Genomic DNA, 15,893 nt, shown 5'->3' with positions numbered 1-15,893 from the left:
ACACAAACACTCACAATTACACTGACTGACGCGATTTTCGATAACCTAGCTATCGTCTTCAGAGCCTGAAGGTAAACTAAAACCTAAATATTTGACTTGTGCTTCACACAGGCCTTTTAGACCCATAGAATGGATTCCCTTCCACTCTTTCCTATTTATTCTTTCGTTTTCCAGTCCCGAATTCCCCCCCCCCCCTCTCTCTCTTTCTCTTAGGTGTTTCATCCACCTCTGCGTACCATCTTTTCCTTGTTCTATGCCCATCATTTTTTTTGTTGCTCTAAAATCTGGCATTCTCTGTATGCGACCCAGCTACTCCATTATTTTGGATCTTATTATTTCGCTTAGCTCTGCTTCCCCAAATAGATTCTTTATTTCATTATTTGTTCTTCTCGACCATAAATCACCCTCCTTTTTATCGCCTAGTATCCTTCTAAGTATTTTTCTTTCCCATATATCTAACTTATCTTCCTCTGCTTTGTTAAGAATCCACTTTTCTCCTCTGTAACTCACTGTGGGTCTAATTATTGTTTTGTATAAATATAGCTTCGCCGACAACTGTCCACTTCCCCTCGTCATCCTCGCTTCCAGATTTTATACCTCGTCACCGTCGTCCTTGATAACCACCCCAAGATATACATAACTTTTAACTTGTTTCTTATGTCATTGCCTTTTCTTCGTTCAGTTGTATTGAAAAACTTCTCATTGCTCTTTTCCTTTGTGGTGTTGTCATTATCTTGAACTTCGATTTACTTCGTGGACTCGTAGATTCACGTTTTTAGTGTCAATATTCTGTTCAAACTGATTTCACGTATTATCCATTCTAATACCATATTGAACAGCGTAGTGGATAAAGAATCTCTCTGTTTTAGTCCTGTCTTTTGTACCTTCGTTTTTGCATTTTCGAGTATCATTTTCTTAGGACTTTTTTTGAAAACAAGATTGTTCATAATGCTGTACAAATGGTTTCATTTCACAGTGTCGTAAATTTTTTAGAAATCTATAAAAACTGAGTAAATTGGCAGATCATATTCATACCCCATTTTTTGCGCTTGCCACTGAGTGAAAATATGGTCTGTGACTGATCTTCCAGTTCTAAACCCGCTTTGGTAGTCTCCGAACAAGTCTTCTTCATATACTCTCAAACTTTTATCTATAGCCTTAGTCAAAATTTTGAGGGCTGTATCTAGTAGCGCTATACCTCTAGTTTCTGCATTCATTTCTTTTTTCTCTCTTGTGTATTGGTACCATTATTGCCAATTTACACGTATCTGGTATTGCCTCGTGTTCCCATATATTGCTTATTAAATGATATAATCTCGTCTTGCATGCAGTTGCCGATTTTTAGCCCCTGAATTATTTATAGCATTTCCTCCTTTGTTGAAGGCAATATATTTTCGATATTATTCCAATCTTGGGTTGTAAGCTCCTCCCATTGTCCACTTTCGTTTTCTACGTTTCAATGTTTCTTTAGGTCTCATCTATTATTATTTCCCCTTTCCTATTTTTAATATACATACATACAAGAATAAACGTGAATATTCCCGCCAAGGAGGTTTTCCCACTGGGATTAATTTTCACGGAAGAAGACTTATCGGTGAGAAAATTTAGTATAAAACAGGTAAGTCAAGTCATTAAGTTTTAGTTTACCTTCAGTATATGAAGACGATAACTTGGTTATCGGAACGCGCGTCAGACATCGTAATTGTGAGTGTTAGTGTAGTGGTGGTGTAAACAGTAAACAATTTAGGATGCTGTAATACGTATGATTGATTATGAGTTCATACAGAATGTTGATTTATCGCGAACATAATCAGAGAACTATCATGTTAAAAGTACTAATACAATCGGTCCCTAAACTGATTCGGAGTCAGAGCGCAAACAAAGGTACTATTATATCAAAAGTGGTACAAAACTCTTGTTGGAAGATGGAATGAGTGTAAAAATTTCATACAGGAAGTTATTCATGCCACTTTAAACAATACAATAAGGTTGAAAAGTAGTAGAATATAGCGATTGTTATTACCTTGAATTTCACTAAATTTATAGCGTAATTAAAATATAATGCTTACTCAACCAACCCTAGCATATTTATGCGCATAAAATTCCGCAAAGGGTGATCAAAAAAGAAATGGTTATAATAATCGACAAAATATATGAAGTATATACACAACGTAGTTCTGTTTTTATTTATATCAGCGGTATCGCCGAAGAAATGTACATTTTCAGATCGCTGCTGTCGACGTGTTCTTTGTACTGCTTCTTAATGATGTCAGCCTTAATTGAAAATGTCGTCACTTGTGCACGATGTGAACGCCTCTCTTTGGTTAGTGATGATCTGGTTCACGCAATTGAAAAGTTGTTTAAGTAGAAGCGTGAATTTACAATTAGTGCTATTGCTGTGGAATTTTCGCAAATCTCACTTATTACTCATTCATAAAAATGTTACTAAAAAATGGAAATTTTTGAAAATTTGCTCACGTTGGGTATCCAAAATTCTTAATGAACAACCCAAAAATCAACGGATGGGAAACGCACTTTTTGACAAACTAATATTGAGATGGGATAATTACATCCCTGACTCTCATGTCTTCTTACATCTAATATCTTGATGGTCAACACTTCAATGATAATGATAAGCTGAAAGAACATGTTACCACTTGGTTGGGAACATAGGCGGCAACCTCCTATCAAGAATACATTCAAAAACTTGTGCCACGCTATGACAAGTGCCTAGAAAGCTTTGGAAACCATATAGAAAATTAGTTGTAGATTTTTATACAATAATTTTTTTGTGTAACCAAACTTTGTGTATATACCTAGTACAAAAGGGTATTGATAGATATACGTGCATACCACTTTTGAATAAAATCCTAGAACAATGTTTCCCAAAGTGGTGTAGGTGAACTCATCTTCATATTGTTCGACGCATTTTGAAAATATGGCGGAAATATATCAGTCTCCTGAAACCAGTAATATTTCGAAAGAAGAGAGTTTGGGAACTTTTGTTAGAGCTTTTACGCAAAACCAACCCGTTTTCCCATATTTATCACTTTTCATCAATCCAGCGGTAATTTTCACATCAGTTTCCTTCAACTTTCGAAATTCGTCACTGGTGGCTAAAATTAGCCTGAATGGTAACTCCATATTTCCTACCTGAACCGTCGCAACAATTTCTACGTTGCTCCACGAGATACAGTATAATATCTGGCATGAACAACTTCAACTAATACACGGCCGTTTGCGTGGCTTCGCATAACCTTGCCAAACTGGCACAATAACGATCTGCTTTGATGATTTGGCCACTTTTCAGGATAATATCCCATGAATCTTGGAACATGGTTGCCATAACTTATTAACGAAGAGTGGAATCTGGTTCTTGATTATACAGAGTGTTTTCATTCGTTAGTTACTCTTTTGCTTGTACGATGAAACCAAATTTAGTCCTTTATAACGATGTTCTTGATAATTAATAGCCGTTATAATTGTAAAGCATCATTTTTTGATTTTCTGCTCTTCGAATAACGCCCACAAACCCAGCGGGTACGCTTTTTGGAATAGAGAAATTGTCCAAAAAATTGTTACAATTATAGACAAAAGCTTGTAGACAAAAGCTTGTCAAAACTACAAACAAAATAATTAAATAAAGATATAAATAAAATAAAATTTCAAAATACAGAAGAAAACCGAGTAACAAAATTATAGGTAATAATTAGTATAAAAGTCTATATGAGTCCATAGCAAAAATTAAATCAGTATGCAGCATGTCTGAAAATAATTAATTATCAGAATAGAAGTCGTTTACGGAGTAGAAGGCACTTTCCAGTAAATATGCCCTCAAATTATTGTGGAATGCGGGAAAAGATGATATCGATTTGATTTCAATTGGCAAGTGATTGTGCATTTTTTCCATTGTAAAATATTGAGCACTTAACTAATTCCGAACGTCGAGTAGGTAGGTAGAGGTTGTGCTCCGTGTTCCTAAATGGATATCCGTGCAACGATCTTTCTGAAATTGGAGAAGCGTGCTTACGAATTAGGCAATTATTTTCTGACATATTATAATTTGAGATGGATAATAAGGAGATCACCGGCTGTGTGGCGGTAGAAGAAGCGGAACGTAGCTTTACCTTGATCTAACCAAAACAGAGAGAAACAGCTGGCGTCTCTGGATCTATGGTCGCCTTCAATTGAAAACTGGATTCGGATTTAGAAATTACTATTATTTTAATTATTGTATATTTTTATTATAAAAAGATATGTGGTGATCAAAAGTCGAAATAGTTTAAATTTTCATTTCAAATTTGATATTCCTAGATAATTGATCCTGATTATTGTGTCGCGACCGCCCGCCGGTAAATAAACGTTCATTTTCTCACATATGCAATCGGACGTGTATGAATAACATGTACGAGTATATATTAAGGAATCTTAGTTCAATGAATCCTTATTAATTGACCAGGTCGATTGACTGATCTGCAAATATTAAAGGTTATAATTAATGTGACCTTATAATATTTACAATTACACCTGGTGCTATTCACGGCAGTCTTCAAGCAGTTTTTGTCCAGTGAACAAATTTTAGCATCGGTACTCATATGGTAAGAAATTTTCTTCGAAATAGAAATAATAATAATTTTATTGAAAAATCATTTGATATTGATGATATATAAATAGAAATTGTGAAAATCCATTTTTTTATTCAAATAATTTTAGTACTTTTCATTCGTCATAGAATTTTGTTAGAAAATACTTAACTAATTAAAACCAAATTAAGCATTAAGAAGATTTATCAAATTTTTTAAAATTAAAAATAAGTTTTCAAATTTTATTGGGATATTGTCGATATATTGGGAAACAAACGATGAGATTTTTTAAATTTTATAACAGATTTTTTATCAGAGATTTTTTTTAACTGTTTCATGTTTCAAAACTACTGTATGCGGGCTGCCTTTTAAGTTTTACAAAAAATGAAACAGTAACGAACAAGTTCGAAGTGCTTTATTGCTTTTCGAAATATTCCTGTTGAGGCCTATATATATTTTTGCATAAACTCAAACTAATTCTAGAAATATATTTTCCACTTTGAAACTGATATTGTAGAACCATTGTTTGAAAAGTCGTCAACAGCATTTTGAGGTGATGGAAATCGCTATTCGAGCATATTTTATTTGATAGCGGGAAACAAGAAAAAGACGATAAATCAGGTGAATACAGGCAATGAGACATTGATTCTAATCGAATGACAACCGATTTTGGAGAATTTTCTCGACATGCATAACTGACAGTCGCCCGACCTGCATTCTCTGATGGTGCTTCATTACCAAAAACTGCACGAAGCGATTCTGTAAATTGTTGTTGAGTAAGGTTTTTTTTTAAATTTATAAAATATCATTTAACGTATGCTTTCATAGATGATTTCCATTTTCGCTTAAACTGGCGTCTTTTAAACATCCAAACAATTTAGTCAATTTCAAAATTGCGTTAATGTTCTGAAATAAAGTGAGTACCCAACTTATTAACACCACGTATTGTTCGATTTTAAAAACTTGTAAAGCAACTCTCTTATCACGTTTATTATGGTGAAATATATGGTGTGATATAGGAGCGTCATATACACTGCGGCCCATTTCTTGATGCGATTCTGGGGAACCCAGTGTTTACAACTGATCTCTCAACCCCACTCGTTTTAAAAACTCCACAATATGGGATGGTTGTAGCTGTCAAAGATCTCCGTCTTCTATTTCATACGCTTTTAGGTGTATTGATCTGGAGTTTCGTGTTTGACACATCGAGAGAATATGGATAGAGGTTTCGTCCTCTATGCAACAAAATCTGCTTCAAGAGGCTTCAAGTGTCCATTGAGGCGACAATACCCTGTTAGTATTTGTAGATTATTCTAATTTATTGATACATTCAGCAGATTTTCTCTGGTTATAGTTTCCCAGGAAGTCTTTGCCTGTCTCAGCCTCTGTAGGTTGTCCCAATAATTGGTTTTGCTTTTATCTACCTTATTTTCAGTGCAATTTCTATTGTTCTATAGCTAATATCCCAGAAGGTATCCAATGAAAGACTTGTCCGCCACCGCTTTGACGAGCTTATCAGCTATTTAATTTCCCTTCGCTTCGGTATGTCCCGGAATCCATTGTTGGATAACTTCATTTTTTCTGCCTAGCTTTCCTATTTTTGTAGCCAATTCCAAACAAGTTTATATTTAATGATATTGCAGCTTAAACCTCTAATGGCTGCTGGCTATCGGACAGGGTGATGATCTCCTGTTTGCAGTATTTCTCTAGATTGAACTGAACACATTTTCAATTGCATAAATTACTGCTTCAGTTCTGTTTGCTGCTTAAGAGCTGAGATCATTATTTAGGGATGGTTTTTCTTTGGTGATTCCGTCTCTGAACATTCTAAGTTCGGTGTAAATTAAGTTGGAGGTGAGGAATCAAAATCTGCAACCACTCATTGCGGAAATGTACAGGGGCAGAGTTATGAAAAATTAAATCTGCATTACACTACCCGATACTCCAATTTTTCCCCGTCGCTTTGCGGATTCAGGTACTTATCTGTTATAACTTTTTTATAGTAAATGTACCAACCGGCCAGTGTATCTCCTTTATTCCAGTTCGCCTCATAACGTAATAACTCGGATGGCATTTTGTTGATCACAAATGACCTCTTCCATCACTCTGAAACAACTCCAAATCGTATTTTTCGATTTAATAACGATTACCAATAAATACTACTCACCTTGGCATCGCTCCGCTCCCCGCTGTTTCTGCATGACACGGAAATTTAGCCGTCACATTTCTGTAACCAAAATCAACTTATTCAAAAAATTCTTATTCACAATTCGTACGCCTGTCATTTATATTTTGAAAATGTTGTAAACAAATTATCTGTACTATTTATCCACACGAAGAGTGTAATTAATGAAAAATGCAATCAACATTTTTGTTAATTCAACCGATGATGATAATTTGTAGATAATCAAGAATTTATAGACTTTCTATTCCCCTTAATTACCTATATATTTTCGTAGATTTATGCATTTCAACACCACGTTGTCTTTCTATCCTCGGCAGTGTAAAACCAATTACAGATTGTGTTTTGTGATATATTTTCATCTCATAATAAAATTTTATTATTGAATTTTCACGCCATAATTCGTACAAACAATACAAAAATTATTAAACTACCAATAAAATTTTTTAACGGTTTCTTGAAGTGCATTTGGTTTTGTATTAACTCAAAGTAATAAATCATCAATTATTTGGCACTGGCATAAGCGGGTTTCCTCTGAATTTATGTATAAATCAATTTTATTATTTTGCAAAGTAAAATAAAAATATATAATCTACGAAATAATCATACACCCAATGATATCTACCGTATCAATGTGAAACCTGGATTATGAACGAGAGGAAGATAAAAATTTGAGAACGTAAAGTGCATAGAAAGATAATTTGAGGAGAACAAGGATCGAAAACATACAAATTTATAAACTTGTGTAGAAACCTATAAATAAGTGGAAAAGTCACAAAGTCTAAAGATACAAATAATAGAAATGCAACAATATACAGAGTAATTGATTAGTGTGATAAAAGTCAGTGTCTCCTTCGTCCTTTGAGATATCAATTTGAAAATTTGAGGAATCTTAATCATGATTAGTCTTCTTATTTTAAAATAATGGTATTGAATGCTGTGCAATATCAAAATTACATTTTTTTAAATGAAACACCTTATATGTCATTTCATATTTGGAATCAGCTTAACTTCCTCATTCGGAACTTTAAAAAGTTAAAACCAATTTTCCATATAAATCGTAACAAGATCAATACTTTATACAATGTAAGAGAAATTGAAGAATGAAGATTTCTTGCCACCAAAGCATTCAAATAGTAGTGTATAGGGTGAATCAAAATACATTTTCTCATTTCTTTCAAATGAATTACCATGTATTTTATGTAGTATCGAAAAGTACTACCAAAATCCTTTCCTGTGCAAAACAAAGATTATATAACTATATGTGAAAAACTGACATTTTATCATTGCTGTTTGGTACTGTAGCGGTTGAATTGCAAATACAAAGGAAAAACTATTTACCTTAGTGTACGTACATGTCTTAATTATCACAGTAGGTGTAGGAAATGACCTCCAAAGACATCTATGCAGTGAGATATTTACATCACGAAGTATTAACACTTAAATTCATTCTATATTCTCTCCATCATGTCATCCCTTGTTGTTGGAGGTATTTTGTACACTTCATTCTTAATGTGACTCAAGAAAAATGATTCCATTTCATTTGAATCTGGGGATCTTGGTCGCTACTGTACTGGAACATTTCTTCCCGTCTATCTGAGCATTTAAATGTTCCTCAAAAAATAAGGTCCTACCACATATTAACCAACCTTACTTTCCCACACATTCAAAGACCAAACGATTTCTTGATTCCCGTAACTACCAGCAAAACATTAGTTTCATTTTCTTCTATCACAAAAATTATCAATTTTCCACACTTTTCATACTTAACTGAACTCGTGCGATTGAACCGCTCCATCAATCTTTTGAATCTCTCTTTTTGTAGGTTGCCGTATACTCTTGCTGACAGTAAGGTGTCTTTATTGTATTATCCCAATATCGAGATTATATTAATGATTTCACCATTAGCTAAATTCATTTTTGCCCTTATTCAAATTCGTGTCGTGTCATTTTATTGTCAAATATCAATTTTTGACAAATAAATAATAGCCAACTTACAATTAATTGTTAAATAATTAGATAATGATACGTAATCATTGTTTTCTACAGAAAAATCAAAACATCTCAAGAACTAATAATTTTAAATATAGGGAAGTATGTTGGTAATACTTTTCGATACTCACATAAATTACAGGGTGATTAATTTGAAAAAACTGAGAAAATAATGTATTAGTATCTATCTAGATGTAACCTGTATCAGATTCAATGAATATTAACGAAATTATTATTTTCCAGAATTTTTACTACTAATGCTTTGGCCGCAACAGATCTTCATTTTTGAATTTCTCTTACATTGTACAGGGTATTGAACTTTTATGGAAAATTGGTTATAACTTTTTAAATGCTCCTTATAACATCACAACCCTAAATTATTGTAATGGGGAAGTCAATCAGATTCCAAATATACAATAAAATTTAGGGTATTTGCTTTAAAAAAAAGTGTAACTTTTATATGGCACAACATTCTCGACCCTGTAAATAAATATAAAATGTGAAAACTAATAAGTTAATATCCCTCAAATTTTTAAATTGATATCTCAAAGAACGAAGGAGGCACTGAACTTTATCACAATATAGATCAGCCTTCATGAAAATTCAAAGGTAACTAGGAAAATCCAGAAAATATGGCCAGAAGTGTGGAACGATATAAATTTGGAGGATTGGAAGATTTGAGCCACAAATAAGAAATCCTGAAAACAGATAGTAATGCCATGCACTTGACTACTTTTGTCTTTTCTTTTGCGTCGCATTGGCCAGTGTTTAATTTTATTGATATTTTGTCTAAATGTTAGGGTCCAAGGGTCCAACCTTAAATTTTTCTCTCAAAACGCTACAATAAGGCACTAGTTTTTATTTCATTTAATATTATTTGTCTTTTATATAAAGTAGTTCACACAAACAGCGTGAAAAGTTTTGAACGTGAAAAGTCTATTTTAAGAAATATCTATTGTTTCTACAAGAATGTTCGCAAAGCTGGTATAATTGCATGAACGGTTCTTGCTTCTTAAAATCAATTTATTTTTAAATTAACTGAACACTGCTATTAGCACTTGTATATTTTATATTATAGTGTAATTTGCAAGTTAATTTTTACAGAAATCGATAAAAAGCTTGGAATGTAAATGGTTATATTTCTTGTTATTGGCTTTACAGTTATATATTGAAAAAAAAAGAAAAAGTATCGTCGTTCGTGTTTTATTTCAACATATCAATTTGCTTTGATGTTTAAATTTTTATTGGCACATCTACAAGCAAACTGACTCTAAACAAACATTTAATATTTAATACAGGAAAATTTTTATTTAAATAATTGTCTATAATGGTTTTATTAGATATAGTCAGAAGGAAAAAACAGTGAGACAAATTAAGTGATAAAAACATTCGCCAAATGTAATTAGCTCTAAGAAATCATCTTTCATCGATAAAGGTTTTTTAACGACCCCTTTTTTATTTGCAAACTGTAAAATTTATAATGAGCATATGGTTCAAAGCAAAGTTATCTTGTAGGAATATTACCCAGTGGCAATTTCCTTTAACAAAAAAGTTTGATTGAGGTATAACTACACAACACACCACTATGACACTAAAATCTGTCAGACAGATCACACGGAAGACAAAATCTGTCAGACAGATCACACGGAAGATGCCTTCTAAGCCTTCGCTGGGTGGGAGAGTAGAGGTTAAGCTAATACGTTCGGAAGGGTTTCGATGCAGTGATATTATTTCTGGGATAAGTAAGACATATCTTTTTTAACTGATTTATTTTGAAAGTCACAAACAATGATGCTGTTGGGTGCATACCGTGGAGAACTACTTTTAACCTTGGCGTGCGAATTGTTTATAGATTAGAATTCTTTTCATATCGACCACATTTGGTGTTACCTTCAACTCGAGAAAATCGAAAAAATTGACTTGAGGCCAGATCTGGACTATACGGTGAACGAGGAAGCAATTCGAAGTGTAATTCGTTCAATTAACCATCGTTGTCATCAACATTGTGAATCGATGAATTGTCTGTTGTTTTTTCATCGACATATGAGGCCTTTTTCTTTGATTTCTGCATTCAAACGATGTAACAACTCTATGTAGTTATCGCTATTGATTGTCCCTCCCCTTTTGGAGATAGGCTATGAGCAATATTCCAAGCGCATCCCATTATACTCAAGTCATAATCTTCCTAGCTGACTCTTGTGCCTTTGGATGCTTCGGACGTGGTTCACCGGCTGTAGTCCATTCAGATGATGATCATTTTGATTCCGAAGTGAAGTAATGGATCCATGTTTTATCCATTGCTACATATCGACGCAAAAAAGCTGATTCACTACGTGTCAGCATGCCCAAACTCTGCTCTGAATCATCAACACGTTGTTGTTTTTATCGATTGTGAGTAAACGCGGCACCAGTTTGAAAAAAGCTTTCTCATGGTCATATGTTCATTCATAATTGTTAACACACTGCCTTCTGATATCTTTACAGCCTCAGCTATCTCATGAAATTTCAATTTACGATTAGATATAATTAATCTGTGTACTTTTTTAATGTTTTCTTGGGCACCACCTCAATTGGACGACCAAAATGTTCACCATCATCGGTTTCTGTTTAACCACATTCAAACTTAGCAAACCAATAACAAATGGTTCTTTTCGATGGAGCAGAGTCCGGATAACACATATGAAGCCATTGCTGAGCTTGTACAGTATTTTTTTCATTAAGAATCAATGATAAATTAATACACGAAATTGTTTTAGATCCAGTGTTTTGAAAGAAACATAAGTAGTTTTTTGGTGCTTTTTAAACGTCGTATGGATTTAACAATGGCAGCGCCATCTGTGTGTGAGTCACACGACTTATTGCGTAGTAGATATGGATACGTCGATGTTGTCACTCAACAAAAGCGTGGCTCTGAACATCGAATAATGAGACCACAGACATTTTCTTTGTATATTCTTGAAAATAAGCTTATTCTTACATCAATTTTCAAAAATGTCATAGGTTTTAACCTACACACTATCAGATTTTTCTGACAATACTTTTATGACCTAACGTAATGAAATCGACTTCAAATCATAATGAAAAAACCAAGTAAAAAAATTTTCTGTTCTAATGTCAGTTTTCATTTCTAGCGTACTTAAACTTTTATAAAAAGTGAATAAACAGCATGTGCTCCTGTGCTATTTGATTCTCATAAGAAAAAATTTTATTTTTAATTTTTGCCTTAAATTTACGAAATAATCTTGTTTCTCGGTAAATAATAATAGTCTTCACCACTTTGGTATATAATATTCTATTATTTTGGTTCTCTCGTAGTCCAGTCCATTAATAACATAAAAATATACTACCATTAAAAAATAGAATGACGAGGTCAAGGCAACCCCACATAGTGAAGGACGATACTTCTATTCACGGAAGGTTAAAATTGTGTGGGACATAATCGATAGCAGATTAAGAAATCCACCCAGTCCTCCATCTCTAATGGGTGTTAGACATGAAAGAGTAGACACATGATATGAGATATTCAAGAAAAATATTTAACACATATAATGCCTAGACACATTATTGAATGTGGTGCTTCAAACCTTTATTAAAATATGTAGGCGGAATCTTCCCTCTGATCCAAAGCAGGGAATCTAGCAACTCTATGAGCACTTTTAATTGCTAATCTAAATAATAGATGTAATAACATATGCATAGTCCATCTAGGTCATTTCCAATTTGGGAACAGACTTGAGACGCGACTTTGATAATAACGCCAATGATTGCCAATGTTTATGATATCCAAAAATTATTCGTGTATGAATTTTATCCAACTAAATTGTAACATCCAACTAAATAGATTATATTTTCTGTTTACTAGTCACAAATTATAAATATAGAATCGAAATTTCAAAACAACAACAGCAAATTAAGTATGAGTGGGATACGAATCGAGTTAAATTAAGCAAAAATGTAAATAATATTCAGTGTAAACTGGATATTCCTATAATTAAGACAAGTGTTGTGACAAGTTGTGACTTTATTATTTAAATGACGAAGCCAATTAGTTGTTCGTCAAATAATCAAATGTACTAGAATGTTTGTCGCCTAACTTATTTTACGCTATTTTTAAACATGACCAATAATAGCCAAAGCCAATTTTTAGTGAAAAATAACAATATATAAATAACAATAAGCATATTTGTCAATTTGATGAAACCAGTTATTTTCCATACATTCAACGTAATCTGCTTTTAGCTCCATACACTTTTCCCAGTAATGTTCAGAATCGTCAAGCTCAGGCAAAATATCCATTAACCTCTTCATTGTTGGAAACTCTTTGACCACCAAGTCTGGGAGTAGAAAACAAGTTTATTATTTATCAAAATAATTAATTTTGGCCATTGCAACACGTTCTACTTAGCCAAATACGGCCGTTTTTGCTTGATTTCGTCGCTGAAACGTTGGAATAAGCTCGTATAATATTCGCGGCATCCACCTTGTGCGCAGCTTTCTCATGTCCAAACTTTCAGTTATTATGCGATGTAAAGTACTTTTTGAAATGACTACTATGGCCGCTAGCTCGCGCACTTCCAGTTGACGATAATCTAGAACTGTTTTGTGGATTTTCTTCGAAATTTCTGGAGTAGTCACTTCATTTGGTCGACCACTGCGATGCTGATCTTCGCAGGTCCGTTTAAACTCTGCTACCTAATATTTTACTGTGGATAACGAAGGAGCAGTCTCACTCAGAGTAGAATCTAGTTCAGCTTTTATATTCATTGTGCTAACAGCTTTCATGTAAAAGTAGTGTATCACATAACGATAACCAATTTTTCCATGTTTATAAATTCACTGAAAACTTTAACTATTGATGGTTGCTAAACAAATACTAAACAACAGGGCGTCTTCAAACTTGAAACATATGCTGTATAGATTGTGTACTTTCTAATACAGTGGTATTTTTCAAGCAACTACCGCCATCTCTAGGTCAGGCTAATTACTTCTCGTAAGTTCATTGAATAAATATCCATTTAAGATGATCTAAATGCCACACTAAGCTGACTTATAGTTACTTAAAAACTAAAAGTGAATCTTCTAAATGTAAACTAAATAAGACAAAATTAACCTCCAAACACATGAGAATCGACTTTTTCAACGACCAAGACAACAACCTTAATAACAATAAAAATAGTAATATATAGAATTTTTTTAAATATCTAACCAAAAGGAATCTCATTCATAATCATGGCGCTAATTATCCCATAATTGGAGTTTCTACAATCGAATAATACGTGAAGTTAATGAGTTCTGACACAACGGTATTTTTGAACATTGACTTTTGTTATTTCGAAGCCAATTGCAATGTAGAAATAGCTTGAGTAAGTTGTTGTAGTAATCCTTTCAACATCGGAAAACGGGCTTAAGGAAATTTGTATAGCCTTCATAGACACTGTACAGACAGTGAATCTACGAGTCAATGAAGTAAATCGAAGTTCATGATAATAACAACACCTAAAAGGAAAAGAGCAATGAGAAGTTAGTCAATACAACTGAACAAAGAAAAGAAGGAGAGAGTTGTTGATAGTAAATGTTTAAAATAGCAAGTTAGTGCAAAAATGGAAATGAAAAATGAAGGCTTACGTTGGATGATTTTTAATGGCTTTAGGAAAGGCGATACTCAACAATATTATATAGAATCGCTTCGTGCATCTTCTGGTAATGAAATGCCTTCAGAGAAAACTGTATACAATTGGTTTGCAGTATTTCGTGATGGTCATGCGTCCTTCAATGATGGTTGTCGAGGTCGGCCAAAATTGGTTGTAATTCGAAAAAAATTCAATGCTGTACGCAGCATGATTGAAGAATATCGGTATGTGACTTACAGGCAAATTTAGACGTCTCTTAGGATATCACAGACCGCGATACAATCGATTTTGCATGGATATATAGGTGTGAAAAATGTTCCAGATGAATCACGTCAAACAACTGAATATTTGAAAAAGAAAAACATCGATTTAATGTCTCATGGCCTGTATATTCCAATTCCATTGCCTAATAACTCTTTCTTCTCCTCCACTGCCAAACAAAAGATTTTCATCATCTCAAGAAGCTGTTGAAGATATTTAAAACAATATTTCTACGATATCAGCAACAGAATAGGAAAAATGTTTCCATAATGGTTTCAGCGTATGCAAAAATGTATAGACCTTTAGGACGAATATTTCGAAAAGCAATAAAATTTTTTCGATTCTGTTTCACTTTTTGTAAAAACTTATATAAAACATATACTTCTTTCCATGCCTTTCCATATATGTGCAAAAAATATTCATTTTCACGTGAAAATTATAGTACTTATTTTAACCAATTATTGGGGCTGTAGTGAGCTTTTTTAATCAAAATAAAATATTAAGAACATGAAATACATTTTAATTATTTTGAGTTTGAGAAGGATTTGAGGTGTTCAATTACCTGAAAACTCGAATTAAACTTATGTCGCGGGATACACTCACGAACAAACAACGAAGAAAAGAATGTGAAAATACTATGATTTAAATGAGAATCACTAAACTTTCAAATTTTCGATAGATTCGGAATTGTTATGAATATTTTTTGAAATAATGGTATATTTAGCTATATTTCAAGAAAACCATGAAATACAAATATTAATTTTAGTGCATTTGTTTTCAATTAACGATACTGAAATCCAATTAAAATTTTTGTTCTCAATAGTAATTAAAAAAAATGCATTGACGTCATGGTGATGTACGCATTCGAATTATTGACTATTAACACTAATAATTTTTACATTATGTACATGATGGGATAGATTTTTAAAAATATTTATTTATATTTTATTTCATATTAGTAGGTATTCGTTTCAGATTATGCAGGGCGTCGCGCATAAGAACTGCTACACAGCAGAGGTGTATAGGGAAGCCCAAAATATTATAATTGGGGACAATTTTGCTCTATACCAAAATGCAATCCTGAGGAGTTGAAGGGCATCAAAGTAGAGACTAAACTTATGAAAAAAAAAAAAATTTTGTAACCCTTCCACTTTAAAATATTAAATTTGGGACATAGTGTTCGTCAGTTGATATGAAACACTTTATTTTCATACCATAGATAATTCATTTTGAAGGAAAAATCAA

The 15,893-nt window shown here is 33.1% G+C and overlaps 1 protein-coding gene and 1 long non-coding RNA gene across 5 annotated transcripts in view; one reads left to right on the top strand and one right to left on the bottom strand.

Moving 5' to 3' along the window:
• LOC130902356 (insulin-like receptor) overlaps window positions 1–15,893 on the top strand; it is a 150,154-nt gene that overhangs the window by 75,688 nt on the left and 58,573 nt on the right. The gene's annotated exons all lie outside the window — the stretch shown is intronic.
• LOC130902398 (uncharacterized) overlaps window positions 4,982–15,893 on the bottom strand; it is a 124,153-nt gene continuing 113,241 nt past the window's right edge. Inside the window, exons 2-3 of the long non-coding RNA XR_009060389.1 lie at window positions 6,751–6,810; window positions 4,982–6,689 (exon numbers count right to left, since the gene is read on the bottom strand). This is a non-coding gene — a long non-coding RNA (uncharacterized LOC130902398). The remainder of the gene's footprint in view (window positions 6,690–6,750; window positions 6,811–15,893) is intronic.

This window comes from Diorhabda carinulata, chromosome 1 (genome assembly GCF_026250575.1).
Source record: "Diorhabda carinulata isolate Delta chromosome 1, icDioCari1.1, whole genome shotgun sequence".
Lineage (NCBI taxonomy): Eukaryota > Metazoa > Arthropoda > Insecta > Coleoptera > Chrysomelidae > Diorhabda > Diorhabda carinulata.
This window is presented reverse-complemented; position numbering and strand designations above follow the sequence as displayed.